This window comes from Rhinoderma darwinii, chromosome 1, assembly GCF_050947455.1.
Source record: "Rhinoderma darwinii isolate aRhiDar2 chromosome 1, aRhiDar2.hap1, whole genome shotgun sequence".
Taxonomy (NCBI): domain Eukaryota; kingdom Metazoa; phylum Chordata; class Amphibia; order Anura; family Rhinodermatidae; genus Rhinoderma; species Rhinoderma darwinii.
In genome coordinates this window covers 608,741,528-608,760,714 of record NC_134687.1, presented here as the reverse complement: position 1 = coordinate 608,760,714, position 19,187 = coordinate 608,741,528, and the positions used below count along the sequence as shown (strand labels likewise).

The following is a 19,187-nucleotide window of genomic DNA, read 5'->3' as shown; positions in this document are numbered from 1 at the left end:
ACGCACTCTTACTCACGCACTCTTACTCACTCACTCTTACTCACTCTTACTCACTCACTCACTCTTACTCACTCACTCTTACTCACTCTTACTCACTCACTCTTACTCACACACTCACTCTTACTCACTCACTCTTACTCACACACTCACTCTTACTCACTCACTCTTACTCACACACTCACTCTTACTCACTCACTCACTCTTACTCACTCACTCACTCACTCACTCTTACTCACTCTTACTCACTCACTCTTACTCACTCACTCTTACTCACTCACTCTTACTCACTCACTCTTACTCACTCACTCTTACTCACTCACTCTTACTCACTCACTCTTACTCACTCACTCTTACTCACTCACTCTTACTCACTCACTCTTACTCACTCACTCTTACTCACTCTCACTCACTCTCACTCACTCTCACTCACTCTTACTGATTCTTCAGCTCTCAGAAGACAAGGACAGGATTGTGATCACTCCGCTGCACATGTATGGGCAGGTGAAAGGTTCTCTTTAAGGAATATTTTGATCCTTCAGAGCCCCTATTTTTTTCAGGGACTATGCCCAGTGATCAGTGATAATCTCCAGTCTGAAGACCCTATCTAGGCAATTCAGTTAGTGTCACACAGGCATATTACGGGTCTGTGTAAGATGTAATCAGTAATATTGCAACCAAAAGGAGTCTGAGGCCCTACTTCTAGGAGAGAATATATATAATATGGTGCCATACAGAAGCACCATATTGTGGCACCGTGTGTACGGCTCCGTTGTATGGAACCATAGGGACTCCTGTTCCATCATATAGATACGGAGGGGAGTTTGCAGTCATACCTGAATTTTCAGGGGTTGGAGTGAAGTCAAACTTTCAGAATTAATAGATTTTACATGCTGGATTAGAGGAAATGGCAGCAGAGCTTTTCAGTTGAATTGCTGCAGAATGCAAATATGAAAGGGCATGAGATCACACAAGTGGCAGCTAGCTGAACAAATGCTCCAATACTACTGGTACCTACACACGTGCCAAAATAGTATTCATTAAAAATGTCCTGCCGTTTTGTGTCTACAGCTCCTATGCTATGTTACAGACGAAAAACAAACCCTATGTGTTACTCTAATTTACTGTACTTCCTCTGCATCCTCTTCTACTGTCTGTATGTCAATAAGAGAATTTGAGATGAAGTGAAATAACACATGACTGCAGAATCTGACTACGGTTTGTTTGTAGTCTGTAACCATGGAAACACATAGCTATATATAGGCGCTGTAGACACTAAACATTTTTGCAAAGTTGCTTCATTTTTTATTTTAGATGCATTGAAGCAATGCAAATAATGGTTGCAAACACGGGCACAATTACAAGGGGTGTAGAGGTAGTGGTTACACCTGGTCCCTGAAAGCTCAGGGGGCTCAAAAGGTCCCTCTGCCCCGTAAGAGGAGACAAGTACTATATCTATCTATCTATATCTATCTATATCTATCTATATCTATCTATATCTATCCTAATCTATCCTATCTCATATGTAGTTAGGGGTTCCTGTTGCTTTGCATTGGGGCCCAGGAGCTTTATGTTGGGCCTCTTGTTGCAGAAATATTCATATCCTTTAAGACTGGATGTACCTTAGTGGTTAAATGATCAATATTATAAATCCGGTGCCACTTGTATTACGTTGAGCCATTCCCCTATTTTCTTCTATTTGATTTTTGGTGGTTCTTTTTTACCTGCTGCTATTTTTGAAGTATAGATCCGATGGTAATGCTGAGACCATATTACTTGCTATGTACAGTATGCTCCTTCTCTTCTCTTTTTTTTTTTCTTTGCCTTATCATATCAGTAATTGTGTAGTGATGCTGGAGGATCCTTGTGCGATGTGGTTATAATGTAGCCGTCCACTTTACTGTACCCCGATGTCGTATAATAGAAGGTGGCACTCGCCGCTGTGCCGGCCTTTCTGCAGGGTCTATGAGCAGGCTGATGGAAGCGAGCGGCCTCCATTCTATAGAATATAGATTGCACATAAAAGGCTTCTGCCTTTCTTGCTTTGGGAGAATAGAAGGTTTCCAGCTGATGTGGAATATGACCACTGGCCCAGGGACATTATAATGTCTCCTGTTTGCTAATGATGGGGGTAATGGGCTCAGATTTGCTGCAGTGCTGTGTGTGGAGTATGCGGCTTATTTACTTGTGTATGTAGTAAAGTAATCCTCATGAATACTTCATAAATCCTCCATAAAACACACAATGTAATAATCAGAATCTCTCTTTATACAGTAAATGTGTTCATGTATTCGATTGCAGCGAAAGGAAGGTCTGTTGTAGTTAATGGCTGGATTATGAGGTCGTGGTTACTGATACCAGCATTATTGATGATGACTATTATTACTAATGCGATCTGCTGATACTGCTATTCTCTTCTTATACCAGGATTATTAGTGTTATGAATCTGATCTAGCATTATTGTAAATGAGTATTATTAATCATCTGCTGATACCGGATTTAGTTATATACATATAATAAAATTTATTTTTATTTTTTATTACTATTTATTAGTACTATTATCTGCTGGTACCAGTATTTATTTTTTGTTATGGTATTATTATTATTATCTATGAATACATTTTTTATTTTATTAAATATATTTACTACTATTATTTTTTTTTATTACTTTTATTTCCTGATACCAGTATTCTCATTCATTTTTCTATATTATCTGCTGATATTAAAATTATTATCAATATGCGTATCTGCTGATTTCAGAATTATATTTATTATCTGCTGTATATAGCGGTTTATACTATTATTTATTAAAATTACTACTATTGTTTATCTGCTAATACTAGTTATAATACAATACGATTGGGCGATTTTGCTCAAAAATAAAATCTAGATTTTTTTTCAACACTTTTTTATTTATTTTTTTCCCCGTTTATTTAACAGTAATACCAAGAGATAATGTAATATTTTGTCTTTTTATATGAACAGCTTTTAAACATATATTGCTATAATTGTTGTACGAAACTTCACAACTTTTAACCTCTGCAAATACTTAATTTTATCAGACATTTTTCCAATTGTATTTATCTAATTGATTATAACTTTTTCCTGGCAGGGAACAGGTTAACAGAATCTATAATCAATGATGCACTGCGTGCACGAACATCCCCCTCTGCCAGTCACCACCTCTGCCCATATAGACAGTGCCACACCCCCTTTCAGAGAGCAACCGGTTACAGATTGCACGCCCAACCTCATGTAGATTGTACCCCACCTTGTAGATCGCTGCACCACCCACCTCCCTTGTAGATAGAACCCTCCTTCTACATGTGGGGGTGCTATCTACAGCGGTGCGATCTACGAGGTACAGGGGGGGGTGCAATATGCAAGGGGGTGCTATCCACAGCGGGGCGGTATCTACAATGCGGTGTGGCTATGTACTGGAGTCCCTGCTTCCCCACGGAAGTTCTGTGGGGAAGCAGAGACAGAACGGGGCAGGGCGGAGCTTCCTCCTGCAGCACCGCACCACTAAAGAAAAAAACAGAATCGTGAGCATCCTTGAGGGCGAATTAATCAAATTAATTTGATTATTCGCCCAACCCTACAATACATATTGTTGTTTTTAATTAATATAATCTTTTTATTGTAATATTTGCTGGTACAATTATTCAGGGCTAACTTTACATTTGAATGATACCCTATGCGACAAATTTGGTTGCCCTACCATATGGTATACTTTCAGTCAGTGTACAAATTCTCATGCCATACAGTGCCAAATTTATAAGCGCCATAGAGTATGTTGCCTATATAGCCGTGCCATACTGTAAAGGATCTGCCAGTCACAGCTTCTGTGTCGACGCCCGTGGTTAATCAGTCTGCATCTGTTCCTAGGTCTGATAGAGTGACTCGATCTGCTACCACTCAGGCTGGTAGGCTGAGGAGTGGGAGAATCTATCACAACCTGGCCAAACTGTTCTAGCTCTCGCCCTCGGTCTATGTATACCTTCATTTGCTTCTTGTCTTTGCCTGTGATTCTCTCTGGTTTCCTGGCTCTGCTGTTCCAGCTATTACTATTGACCTCATCTTCATTTTGACCCTGGCTTTACTGACTACTCTCCTGCTCTGCGTTTTGTACCTCGTACACTCCTGGTTTGACTCGTCTCGTTCACTACTCTTGTTGCTCACGGTGTTGCCGTGGGCAACTGCCCCTTTTCCCTTAGCTTCTGTGTACCCTTGTCTGTCGGACACATATTGAGCGTAGGGACCGTCACCCATTTGTACGCCGTCGCCTAGGACGGGTCGTGCAAGTAGGCAGGGACTGAGTGGCGGGTAGATTAGGGCTCACCTGTCTGTCTCCCTACCCCGTCATTACACATACGTTAGCCATACAACATTTCCACACAACTTACAAAATAACATTGCTATACAGAGTACAGACCTGCCAACCCAATACACTGAAAAAATAAGTTCCGTTATAGTGGCTAAGTAAATACCACCATACAGTGCTATTATAATACCAACAGACAGTGACCAAATAACAGTTCTATACATAATCTAATGTGGTATACAATGGCTAAACAAAGTTGATATTCAGTTAATATTAAATTCATGTTGATCTCAAGCCACGGGTGCCAGGCCATCTGTTGTGCCACCTTCAGCAGGGGCGGCTGATATGACTGCATAGATCGCAAACTCCTAAGACCGGGCCTGCCAGTACTCTTTTATTATTATTATTTATTATTACGCAGCCATTGCTGCATTCACTACTTCACATGCTTCTGAGCTAAAATCTCCTAGCATCTCCTGCTTGTTCAGTGTCTTCAGAGAGTTTTTATATAGCGTACAGTGCCATGATCTGATATAGAAAAAATTGTGAATGCAGCTCTAGACTGAAATGCCGTACCAAGAGAAGATAAGAGACGATAAGTAATGTATTTACAAAGTGACTCAACTTTTTGGTTGTTCATATCCAAGTTCAACGTAAGAATTGTTACTCGCAATTTATTAGATTACTTTTTTTTTTTTTAAATGATTTCAAGCATCGAGGGTCAGCCTACGAGTGAGGCAGTTTATTAAAATTCTGTTCAATTTAAGGAATGTAGAAATCCTTTTTTGAGATTGGAAATACGACCATATGGGTAAATATAAGCAATTTTATTGTTCTCCTGTATAAAGACTTTTAATATTATGTTCAGCTATTTTTATATTGGTTTCTTGGACAGCTCTGAGACAACGAATATGACCTCCCATAGGGTTTGTCACATTTCTATACTTCTACATACGCTGTACAACATGACAACATCCTTTACAGAGGCGCATGATGTCATTGATGGTTAGGTGTGTTCAGACGTAAGTAATGACCACCCGCCTTGATAAATTAACGATATTTAAAGGGGTTATCCAGTTTGTCTAACCCCTTACAGCAATGTAGGTCATCTGACGATAAGCTGATCATGACCTTCCAATTTTTTGCAATATTTTCCATGAACGGGTTGCAAATTGTTTGGGGCTTATGTAGATTTGCAGAAATGTGGGCGTTCCACAGATGTTTTGTGGGTCTCCGCTGGTGGGGCAGGGCTTAAAATTGTCCCATGAATAGGGATGCAAATGTTGGGAGCTATGCATGAGTGATCTTGCTTTTGGTCATCGCCCCACAATCGCTCCTACTGGAAATAGAAGAAGAAATTAAGCATTACACAACGGCAATTGAAATCTTTGTGTTATCCACGTAATGAACGGACGTTCTGAGTCACGTACCCACTTTAGGAAGTGCCGGTTTAGTAGCTGGTCTCTACTCTGTCTAATAGAGCAGATTTTCCTTTTAATACATGCATATTCTGTACTAGAGAATCCCGATATCTAAGGGTATGTTTTCACAATTGGATTTTAGGCAGAAAAATCTGCAAGTAACTTCCAGTTTATGTGCTGCGAATCCGTATTTGGATTATCCCCTGTACAGACATACGAATTTCCTATTAAAATCAATGGAAAAAACTTGCCCAAAACCAGACAACCCCTATTAAAGGGCCCTGGGACAATGGCGTGGATGCCCCTGTAGTCTCGTGCTTGGTGCGTATTCATAGGAGTCCTAATGCTTTTGGTTCAGGGGACGTTGCGTTAACTTTGTGTGAAGTGTACACAGGCAGACCTGTTAAAATGTCACCGCTGATTCACAGCGGATGCTCAGCCGGGATACAGCACGTACAATCAAGGGAAATCTGTATCACACAGCTGGGGTCGAGAGAGAGAAAGAAACAGACACAAGTTTTTCCAGCTGTCATTTCAGTCGAGACAACAGAGATAAATCACGTAAACTCTTGCTTGCGAGTCTGCTGTATATTCCAGGCGGTATTTTCACAGCGATTATGTAGCAGAGCTGAGCGTCTTTTGACACCGCGAATGATTTTCTCAGGATGTTATCGTTTTTTTTATGTATTTTTTTTTCCGTTTTTCACATGATATATTCTTCTGCAATTCTAACATCTGCTAGTTGCCTTAAACGAACCACAGACCGTGACCATCGTCACACGTTTTTGTTTGACAAGCTCCTCGTGTCTATGGGAACAGCCTAACCGTATATTGCCGCCTCCGTTGAGGGGAAGCCGGTATAAGACTTCGGTTTCAGCGTATTCAATCCTATTATTTGGTCGTTTTTGGGCGCGTAATTGAGACTACCATTTAAAATGGGAACATTTGGCGATTTTTCGGTATGCTTTACCTGCCAAAGAATTGACCTTTATGCTTTTTTTAAAAAAAATTTACGCAACACATTATTTAAATACTCGCGTAAAAAAGTGCGTTGTATGTACGCACGCCGTGCTTTGCCATTGATGTCAATGGGAACCTTAATCAAATATTTAACGCGTATTTCGGCACGTAAAGTGCACTAAAATACATGCCAAATACACGCTGTGGGAACAGGGCCTTACGGTAACATTGTTACTATGGTAGTTCGTTTTATCTGGTCAAGGTTGGAAACCATGTCGTATAATTGAAGACAATAGCCGCCCCCACCACTGACCTTTTGGATTTTCCCATAATGCTATTGTCTCCTATTGCTGCCATAGTTATATGCATAAATCACATAGTCATGTATCAGGTGAAGCGTTTGATCTAGTGTATGAGTCATTTTATTCCTATTTGCTGAGAAACTAGTATAACCGGTACGATAGAGCAGATTAGGTATTTTATTAGGTCAGGGTAAAAACAACAATCTAATATCTCAGAATAAGGGTTATGAAAGTTGATGTGCAATTCTATCCAGAAAAAAAATTGACGTTTTTTCCTAGTTTAAACAAATATTTTCTTCTAAATATTGCATAACGCTTCCAAAAGATAGCTCCGCCCTTTATGCGCCAAATGAATGAAGGCGGAGTCGCCTTTTGAGTGACAACGGACCCTCCTACTGTGTCACTATTGGATTTGACTAGGGCTAAATGGAGAGGGGTGGAATCTATGGAATTTAGAAGTCTTCATCTTTTAAAGCGGTTGACCATTTTAGAAAACCCATTTTCATACACTCTAGTAGGGAATTGAGATAGAGAGGGGGTGGGTCCACTTTTCGGGATGCTCATCTCTTGGCCAGGCTATAGAGCAGTTAAAAAGAGCCTATCTTGTTCTGGAGGACCTGTCCTGTATTACACTGACAGCCCATTGATATGAATAGGCACTGTGTAATGCTTAATTTACCCTGTGGTGGCGCTGCAGGGAAATTGAACACTAATTTATTTCTGGGTTTCCCCACAGTTACAGCTGATCGCTGGGTGTCCCAGCAAGGGGGGGGGGGCACATTGTAATCTGGACAACTTCTACTTGTTAAAGTCGAACACTTTTTTAAAATGGGTCGATTCCCCGTAGTAGTCTAAAGCATTAACAGGAGACCGCTTGCAGATGGTATTTCTGGAGCGGGGTACCAGAAGCATGGTCGTATAAATCCAAGAACAGGGCTGGCATCGTTCGTGCAACATCAATAAGGGTCTATTCACATGGGGTGGTCAAATCGCGGTTTATAGTCACGATTATCATAGAATTTGTGTAAATAGATACAGGTCAGAGTAAGCCGCTATAACAAGACAGTCAGGAAATATGCGTGATCAAAAACAAACCACAAACACCTTCATGAATATACAGTATCCAAAGAACATTGTTACTCCCGCAAGGTGTAGCCGTACTGAGCAGGCTTAAATAATCAGTTAATCAGCTGACGCAGGCCTGTCCCTTTAAGATGCTGCTATGGAGAGGTCAGTGGCGGTGAGACATGGAGAGGAACATCAGCCACACGGGTATACGCAGTGGCCGGTGTCCTTTTGGCTAGTAGAGTAGAGCAGTCTTCCCCAACATGTGGATCTCCAGCTATTGCAGAAGACCACCGCGGTTATTGTAGCTATTGTGGGTTGATAGTTGCGGTTTTGCAACAAATGAGGAGACCTTTGGAGTAGACCAACCATGGTGATCTCTGAAGTTCTACTCTGTCTATTCAGCTGTATGCTACATCTGTATTTTGTTGATGGTGGCAGCCTAATAGGAGTAGATTACAGAATAGTTGTAAATTATATTAATTTCTAGCTTTTCCTATGAACATTTACGAAAACTGGGTGTCTAGGACCTAGGCTGTCTGGACCCTGTTCCCAGTACGTGTGGATGGTCACTGTTCAATGAAGTCTAATGAGCGTGCTCGGCAGATGTGTTGCAGATGAGATCCCTACTCTTTCCCACTAGTGCCATGCAGCCACCGTCAGGAGAATGCTCTGATCTCTCTTTCTCTGCACCCCCTGCAGGTCATTGAGTTCAGTGTTTTGTACACACAGGCCATTTCCAGTAATGTAAATGATCATTTTGCCCCAGTATGTGCAATCCTGTGAGATGAAGTAAGGTCTATGATGAAATAAATAGGTACGGTACACGCATGATGACTGTCGTGCTTCATTACAACTCTGTCTCCGCATTACTAAGCTTAAAAAGCCAAAGCCAAAATCTGATCAAGGCCAATTAGTATTTTACGCAGGTCGTCTTGTCATTTACAACCTCAGTCTTTGGGAGCATTCTCAGTAGCTCAGAGGAATTTCTTGTGAGTTCTGAGAAATTGTTCTAATTTTAAGGGCACGTCCAGATTCTCTATTTTAGCAGACAAATGCATCTAAAATACCAGGGCAAAAACCAACTGTTAAGGGGCCCATATACATTAGATGAATGTTGTCCGAACGCACCAATCTAGGCGGGACTGGCCGACTAATGTGTATGGTGGTGCTGAAAGCGACTTATTCCTCTCTCGCTACTGAGTGCACATGCACGTGCGGCCGAATCAAGCATGCATGTTTATGGGGGGATCGGGAGGAATAGCTGTTGGCAGGAACGACTAAGTAAATTATTCAATATTATATGTGGATTTAAACATGAAGAGAAGCTATTGTTATCCAAGGCCCACAACTTTAGATCATACAAAGAGATATATATATATATATATATATATATAACGCCGTGTGGATATTTTTTTCCCGACTTTTGTACCACATAGAGCATATTCCATCATCGCGATCATGATTCTTGGCATTGGTACCGACCGGACTATCCTCATTCCTGGTGTCTAAAACTGCTGTCTATATGTCATAGTATATTTGCAACCTCCAAGTTTTAGTTTTTTTCCACTAGATGGCGGTATAGCCCAAAGATATTTGGCCACTTTATGGGTCTATTCGCACATTGCGGTCAGAACACAGGGACTTTACTACGATTTTGGGAAAATTGCGTTAAAAAAAACCGCCATAGGACCACAACATGTGAATAGATTCTATAAGTGGTGGAATATTTGAGTCGCAAAGAAATTAGTCCAACATGCAAAAAATGTGTCCGGTCCGTTTGTGGTGATTAAACTGCAGCGGCCACAATCCTATTGTTCGACTGGGATCAATGTTCTTGTGGGATATTTCGTATCTTCATGATTAATAGATAAAGTCAGATCTTGTAAAAATCGTAGCCTTAGTGACCATAGGATTTGTACCCTAAGCCTGTCTTATTCTGTTGACTAATCTCCTTTAATTAGACTTCTCATCAGTTATATCGAATAGGTTATATGTGAATTAACCCATAAGAAATAGACCTTAGTGTCTGGCTCCAAATAGTGTTGTCTTTTGCTGGACATTTGGGCCCGTTATTTTGTCAGAACTTGGGCCCACGGTAGGGTCATCCATTACTCTGGTGGACCAGTCCAACCCAGCCCAGAACTTTGACCAACTCTTATATCCTATATACAATTCTCCTTCCATAGAGGATCTTTTGTCTTGGTCTCTTAAAGGGGTTGTCTTTCCGTGATCTCCGCCGTTTCATAAATGAGGGTCCCCAATTCTCCGCTCTCAGCAGGACGCGGTCGCTCTCCATAGTGTTGAATGGGAGCGTCGGAATTAGCTAAGTGAAATCCCGGTCTCGAACACTGGTCCCTTTATTATTCTTCTGTCCAGTTTTTTAGTTACATCTTTTATTTTCTTAAACTGGGTGGCAACCAATATGACCAGTTTTACAACTCCACAAGTTTTCACAGTCCTGAAATATAGCTTTAATGGTTTGGAAATGTTTCGCTGCATAACGTGGGAAAACTGGGTGACCACCTCTGTGGAAGCTGCAATGTTGGGCACGTTTTTGTTTTTTTTTTGCTTGTTTTATAGGGAAATGCTCTTTACAGTGATTACTTGGTTCCATCGGCCACAAGATTGCACCATTCTCTGCTGGCTGGTGCCTTGCTGGCAGTATTCTGGCGATTTAACTTATATTTGGGTTTATTTATGATCCTGGTGCAAATTCAAATGAAGGTATTGCCCATAGCAACCAACTGGAATCTTCCTATTTCTAATGTAGTTTAGAAAATTGTGTCCTATTTCTTTTGCACTAAACATATCCTGTGTTCTGTGTGTGACTGACCACTAGAGGGCAGCGTGGTGCAATGGACTCGGTAATCAGCCTAGTCTAGAGCAATCAAATTGTGCAAAACCCGATGTCTGCAATATCTTGGGTGAGACCTGTTCGAGAAAAATGTCTGGATTGTACTTATTTGTATTGTCATAAAACTCAGGATCCTTAGTCTTGAAATGGAAACTCTTCTTTTGAGTAATGGCCTAGTGCAACCAGAAGTTCTATTACTTCAAAGTCTATTGTGGCAATCTCCCTCATGGCTGTCCGGGACTCTACACTGGTAGGGTATTTGTCTGGTATCTGACTGTATTCTGCAGGGCCGTTTTAACACATTGGTGGGCCAAGTGCAAACATGTCATGAGTGGGGCCACCCCTTTTCTGGCAAGAGGTAAAATAATGCCCCCATAGTGCACAGCACACAGTATAACGCCCCCATAGTGCACAGCACACAGTATAACGCCCCCATAGTGCACAGCACACAGTATAACGCCCCCATAGTGCACAGCACACAGTATAATGCCCCCATAGTGCACAGCACACAGTATAATGCCCCCATAGTGCACAGCACACAGTATAATGCCCCCATAGTGCACAGCACACAGTATAATGCCCCCATAGTGCACAGCACACAGTATAATGCCCCCATAGTGCAAAGCACACAGTATAACGCCCCCGTAGTGCACAGCACACAGTATAACGCCCCCATAGTGCACAGCACACAGTATAATGCCCCCATAGTGCACAGCACACAGTATAATGCCCCCATAGTGCACAGCACACAGTATAATGCCCCCATAGTGCACAGCACACAGTATAATGCCCCCATAGTGCACAGCACACAGTATAATGCCCCCATAGTGCACAGCACACAGTATAATGCCCCCATAGTGCACAGCACACAGTATAATGCCCCCATAGTGCACAGCACACAGTATAATGCCCCCATAGTGCACAGCACACAGTATAATGCCCCCATAGTGCACAGCACACAGTATAATGCCCCCATAGTGCACAGCACACAGTATAACGCCCCCATAGTGCACAGCACACAGTATAATGCCCCCATAGTGCACAGCACACAGTATAATGCCCCCATAGTGCACAGCACACAGTATAATGCCCCCATAGTGCACAGCACACAGTATAATGCCCCCATAGTGCACAGCACACAGTATAATGCCCCCATAGTGCACAGCACACAGTATAATGCCCCCATAGTGCACAGCACACAGTATAATGCCCCCATAGTGCACAGCACACAGTATAATGCCCCCATAGTGCACAGCACACAGTATAATGCCCCCATAGTGCACAGCACACAGTATAATGCCCCCATAGTGCAAAGCACACAGTATAACGCCCCCATAGTGCAAAGCACACAGTATAACGCCCCCGTAGTGCAAAGCACACAGTATAACGCCCCCGTAGTGCACAGCACACAGTATAACGCCCCCGTAGTGCACAGCACACAGTATAACGCCCCCGTAGTGCACAGCACACAGTATAACGCCCCCGTAGTGCACAGCACACAGTATAACGCCCCCGTAGTGCACAGCACACAGTATAACGCCCCCGTAGTGCACAGCACACAGTATAACGCCCCCGTAGTGCACAGCACACAGTATAATGCCCCCGTAGTGCACAGCACACAGTATAATGCCCCCGTAGTGCACAGCACACAGTATAATGCCCCCGTAGTGCACAGCACACAGTATAATGCCCCCGTAGTGCACAGCACACAGTATAATGCCCCCGTAGTGCACAGCACACAGTATAATGCCCCCGTAGTGCACAGCACACAGTATAATGCCCCCGTAGTGCACAGCACACAGTATAATGCCCCCGTAGTGCACAGCACACAGTATAATGCCCCCGTAGTGCACAGCACACAGTATAATGCCCCCGTAGGGCACAGCACACAGTATAATGCCCCCGTAGGGCACAGCACACAGTATAATGCCCCCGTAGGGCACAGCACACAGTAGAATGCCCCCGTAGGGCACAGCACACAGTAGAATGCCCCCGTAGTGCACAGCACACCGTAGAATGCCCCCGTAGTGCACAGCACACCGTAGAATGCCCCCGTAGGGCACAGCACACCGTAGAATGCCCCCGTAGGGCACAGCACACCGTAGAATGCCCCCGTAGGGCACAGCACACAGTAGAATGCCCCCGTAGGGCACAGCACACAGTAGAATGCCCCCGTAGGGCACAGCACACAGTAGAATGCCCCCGTAGGGCGCAGCACACAGTAGAATGCCCCCGTAGGGCGCAGCACACAGTAGAATGCCCCCGTAGGGCGCAGCACACAGTAGAATGCCCCCGTAGGGCGCAGCACACAGTAGAATGCCCCCGTAGGGCGCAGCACACAGTAGAATGCCCCGTAGGGCGCAGCACACAGTAGAATGCCCCCGTAGGGCACAGCACACAGTAGAATGCCCCCGTAGGGCACAGCACACAGTAGAATGCCCCCGTAGGGCACAGCACACAGTAGAATGCCCCCGTAGGGCACAGCACACAGTAGAATGCCCCCGTAGGGCACAGCACACAGTAGAATGCCCCCGTAGGGCACAGCACACCGTAGAATGCCCCCGTAGTGCACAGCACACAGTAGAATGTCCCCGTAGTGCACAGCACACAGTAGAATGCCCCCGTAGTGCACAGCACACAGTAGAATGCCCCCGTAGTGCGCAGCACACAGTAGAATGCCCCCGTAGGGCGCAGCACACAGTAGAATGCCCCCGTAGGGCACAGCACACAGTAGAATGCCCCCGTAGGGCACAGCACACAGTAGAATGCCCCCGTAGGGCACACTCCACCATTGTATTCCCAGCGCCGTGTTCTGTCAAACGGCGGATGCTTTACCTACTTCATCATGCCTATTATACAGGATAGTGCCGATGGCTCCCTGCTCAGCCATGGTTTTTAACTGTATGCGCATCCTGAGGATGCGGATACGGTTGAAAATGTTGCCGCTGCCTAATTGTTGAATCGGTGTCTGGGAAGAAAAAAAACGTACACAGCGCCACATGGATAAACCTTATAGGTAAGTTAATTCAAGTGATGGTAAGTTTAAAACCCTCACCTAATAAAGTATGTACTGGCAGGTACAACTTAGGGATGTAGGCAATAGTAAAATAACGTTGCCTCTTTAAATATCCAGATGCCGGCATCAATTGTATTGTGCCACAAGAAATAGCCATTTAAAAGATAGATATTTTTTGAAAAAAATATATTAAAAAATGGATATAGGAAAGCGCTACACAAAGGGAGAATCGGCAGAGTAATAATGATAATTAGTGGATTTATTTAGCAAAGAAGGGCAACGCGTTTCAACACAGAACCTGTGTCTTTTGTGTAGCGCTTTCCTATATCCATTTTTTTTTATATATTTTTTTCAAAAAATATATATCTTTTTAAATGGCTAATGGTTGAAGTGTCCCTGATCTCCTGGCAGGTTAAATTCCTTAATGCCCAATCGTTGTTTCCCTGACAGCCACGCGCCTGTTAGTCAGATACTGCTATTCACACTAGGGTGTCGGTGAGATCCACCAACATTTATCTAATGTTTATGGCCAGCTCAACTATGTGCAGTCGGTTGTTTTTTTGCTCCAGACTTTTGCCTACAGAGCTGTGTAACCCCTACCATAACCCCTCAATGGGCTAACTTCCCTGTCACATGGTCAACCAGAGGCCTGTCACCCCTCTCAGATCTTACTGGCAGGCAACCAACCTTAATGTGGTTGCTGTTCAGATACATGCTTGAGCATAATCTCATATCCGTGTCCAAATGGTTTGTTGCCCCTTGAAAGTAGTACAATGGTGGCCTCAGTGAGGGAGGAAGTAGCTAGCTTCCTCTCCTTACTGGGTTTCAATAGAAATCAATACAGCTGGCATCTTGGGACATAATTGCCTAAAAAGTCATATAAGATTTGTGATGGGGACTGAGCAGTTTTTGTTCAAATCTCTGAAGATGAAGTCCAAATAATTCTGAATGTAGCTGGACGTGATTTATCCTGCGAATGAATGTCTTCCATTTTCAGGTACATTGATCTTTAAAGGGTGGTACTCCTCAAGACAACCCCTTTGCATTGCCCTATTATGACATCTAGATGTCCTAGAGGGAGGTTCTCCGCTTCGGCCCTCCTCTGTTAACCAGGGTAGAGGGACACTTAAAAAGAACAGCGCTCGCTCTGTCAGACCCTGCCCGTCCAATTAAATAACCGCCATGTAATACTCCCCTTTCCCTGCAGTGATGTAAGGCTCACCTTCTTTGCTGGGGGTTTCGGAAGCCGGACTCTCATTGATCCTTGTGCCGACCGTGATCTGAAATAACTCTTTTTAGTACTTAATACTACTTTTTCAATGTAATATCTTTTTTCTGTTCCTTAGATTTTTTCTTTTTCCTCTGTTTCTTGGAAGTAGACACTATGAATTCTCCGAACAATGATCTGTTGTAATTGCTGATAATTACATTTCTGACAGTTATTATTGTGCTATGACATTTGTCATTTTTACTATCAATGGATTAGAAAGTTACTGTATCTCATATATACACATTTACCTGACTTCGTTCTTTGCCTGTAAGTTTACCTGAGGTAATCTAGTAGAGAGGCCAACCCTTCTATATGCATAAAGAGGGCAACTCCACCCAAAACAAAATGTTTAAAGGATATTACGGTTTCAGCAGATAGAGCTTATTCATTGTATAATAAAAAGTGTTAAAACCTTCTAATATACTTTGTGTCCATTCCTCAAGGTTTTCAAGATCTCTGCTTGCAGGCATTCAGTAGGACTAGGACATTTTTTGGGGGAAAAATAGTCTTTGTCATGTAATCACACAGGTGCACAGCTCGTTAGTTATACTATGTGTATCAGAGCTGAGTCTTGTAATGAGCCATGCACCTGTGATCACATGGCCAGAATAGATTTTTATCCACTAGAGGTAAACAATGGAGGATCCTATTGAATGACAGCAAGCAGAGATCTTCAAAAAACAGTGAGGCATTGATAAAGTATATTTAGAAAATTACCTAGAAGATAGGAGGATTTTCATGGTTGACTTGACTTTTACTTTAAACCCCTTTCCCCTGGTTGCATTCTGGGCCCTAATGACCAAGCCATTTTTTAAGTTTTTCCATCGTCCCATTCGAAGAGCTCTAACTTTTTTTTTATTTTTGCGTCGACATTAGCTGTTTAAGGTCTTGTTTTTTGCGGGACAAGTTGTATTTTTTAATAGCACCATTTTGGGGTACATATTATTGATTGATTAACTTATTTTGGGGGGGGGATAGAAAAAAACCTGAAATTTCGCCACTCTTTTTGGCGTCCTAAATCTACGCCGTTTACCGTGTGGTATAAATAACACTAACTTTATTCAGCGGGTTGTTACGATTGCAACGATACCAAATTTGTATAGATTTTGTATGTTTTACTACTTACACAGTAAAAACACTTATTTTTCCAAATGTATTTGTTTTTGTGTCTCCATATTTGAAGAGCAATAACTTTTTATTCGCCGATGCAATTTTATGAGGGTTTTATTTTTTTGGGTGGGACGACTTGTAGTTATTATTGGTACCATTTTGGAGTAGATGCAACTTTTTGATCACTTTTTATCACATTTTTTTTTAAGTCCGGATTCACAGAAAACAGCAATTTTTCAGTTGTATTTTATTTTTTTACGGCGTTCACCGTGCGGGCTAAATAATGTAATAGCTTTATAGTCGGGGTCGATATGGACGCGGTAATACCAAATATGTGTAACTTTTTTGCTTTGTTTCGGTTTTTTTTTAATAGTAAAGCATTTTGTAAGGGGAAAAAGGTGGGTTTCTCATTTTTGTTCACATTTTTTTTATTCACCTTATTAAACTTTTTTTTATTTATTTTTTACTAGTTCTACTAGGGGACTCTATTATAAAAGCGATCGTATGATCGCATATTACACTGCAATACTTCTGTATTGCAGTGTATTACTGCCTGTCCATTACTGGCATGGCCTAGCAGTCATCCACTACAGGCAGACCTGGGGGCCTTTATTAGGCCCCTGGCTGCCATCGGAGACAGAGACACTCGCCGATCTTATCGCCGGGTGTCAGTGGGATGAGAGGGAGCTCCCTCCCTCTCTCCAAAACCACTCCGATGCGGCGCTCGCTATTGAGCGCCGCATCTGAGGCGTTAAACGGGTGAGATCGAAACTGATATAGATCTCACACATTCGAGCAGGGACGCCCCAACTCTCCACTACCTCTGGGAGCTGAAAGCAGGGAGATTTAATAGCTCCCTGCTCTGTTTATTTATTCTGATGCAGCGCCGTGAAAAGGCGTATCGGCAGTCATTAAGGGGTTGGAGGTTGTCCCAAAGGGACAACCTACTCCCAGATAGTAGGCTATCCGCAATGACCTGATCTCTAACTGCCTTCATCTCCGATGGAAGCTGCATGTGGTCATACGACATACAGTCCCTAGTCTATGGGCTGGTCCCTTTAATGGGGAGATATAAGCTTGAGATTACGACAGACGCTGTGAACAGGTCTTTACTAGATCGTGGGCATTACATGTTGCCATGAACCTTCCCTTACTACTGCAAGCCCGCTAAAATGGCAGCCACAGATCAAAAAATTACAAACTCTGTCTATTATGCAAGTGGCGTCAAATGGCTTTATCTCGCGTCCGGAGAATAACTTTGGAAGAGCGGCTCCCTACTCCCTTGGTCTACTATATTAGGAGCACCTCACAACAGGATGGGTAGGGGGGGGGGGGGTTGATCACCCCAGAATAAGCTCTATTATGTATGTAAAACCACATATGAGATGGGAATTATACGTATACAAGAAGTTGGATTACTTAAGGAAGAATACAAATGATTGCGGCTTATCTGTTTGCGTATTTCATAATGTTTGGAGGATATATGGAATTGTATCATTGGATATCTTCTGTGACAAGAGAATGTTGCAATTTGTTGAATTTAAAGTCTTATGTGTATACAATGTATAACACATTTTTAAAAATGTATTTATAGTTAAAGTTTAGGCCCCCTGCACACGGCCGTAGCCGTAATCCCTGTCCGTGATTACTGCTACGGCCGGCCGCGGAATTTGCGGGCCGTGCTATAATTCTAAAGTATGGGAGCACGGTCCGTAAAAAAATAAAAAAAAATAAAAAAAATATATATATATATATATATATATATATATATATATTTATCGAAGGTGTCTGTGGGCCATAGAAATGATTGGGTCTATAATTACGGATACAATCTACGGTGGTGTGCATGGGGCCGAAGGCTTAAAATACTCCAGTCCTACATAGTGATTCATTTTGAGATATAGGCTTGACAACTTGTATTTTGTAGTTGGTTGGTGGCGGATTGGTCCGCATTTGTATTTTGAGAGTTCCTGAAGTCTTATTGGAGACCATCTCTTCCGTTTTTGTATTATCTGTATAGACTGCAGCAGAGTGTGTGTGCTTTATGGCAGCTAAAAAAGAATGATTCTCAAATGACAGAAAAATATCAGATTAGTTTCCAGGAAGTGTAGGAGTACAGTCCCTCCCAAAAAAAAACATGGAGTGACAGGGGAGCTGCATACAGAATCTTATATGTGTGTGTGTATAGTGTTAAAGAGGCTCTCTCACCAGTTTTATAAGTGCCCTATCTCCTACCTAATCTGATAGACGATGCACTGTAGATAACAGTAGGTTTTATTTTGTAAAATTATCATTTTTGAGCAAGTTATGAACAATTTTAGATTTATGCAAATTAGTTGTTAATGACCAACTGGGCGTGTTTTGTTTTTTTTGTAAATTCTTGATTTATTTGATTTTCCAAACAAAGAACATATCAATCAGAGGTACAGAAAGAAAAACGTGGGTGGGGGGGACAAAGAGACACAGGTCCAAGATATTGCATCAAACAACTTATACAATCCTATAGGTGGCAGGAGGGAAAAGGACAAATAAAAAAAAATAAAAAGCACATTGGTACAGGATCCACTATACAAATCAAAAATGTCTGAATTCACTGTTCAGCCGGCCATGATGGTCCGATATTCTGGAGAGTCCTAATAGACAATCCAATGGTACCAAGTCTTGGAGAAGCTGGAGGCCGCGTCGAAGGAGCCCAACATGGCATAGATAGCGGAAAGGGCATGCCGCACCGGACCCGCTCCCGAGCAAAGAGTTTCCAATGGGGTGATGGAACGGGAGGCAGGGGTTGGAAGGGAGACAAGGAAATGATGGAGTTAATTTGCCCTCCAGAATCCCAAAGGACATGGGTCATGAGTGGAAGCGAGA

General features: G+C 42.6%; 1 protein-coding gene across 3 annotated transcripts in view; it reads left to right on the top strand.

Annotated features, from left to right (window-relative positions):
• The window catches only part of NEDD4L (NEDD4 like E3 ubiquitin protein ligase), a 328,543-nt gene that overhangs the window by 104,389 nt on the left and 204,967 nt on the right, over positions 1-19,187 (top strand). The gene's annotated exons all lie outside the window — the stretch shown is intronic.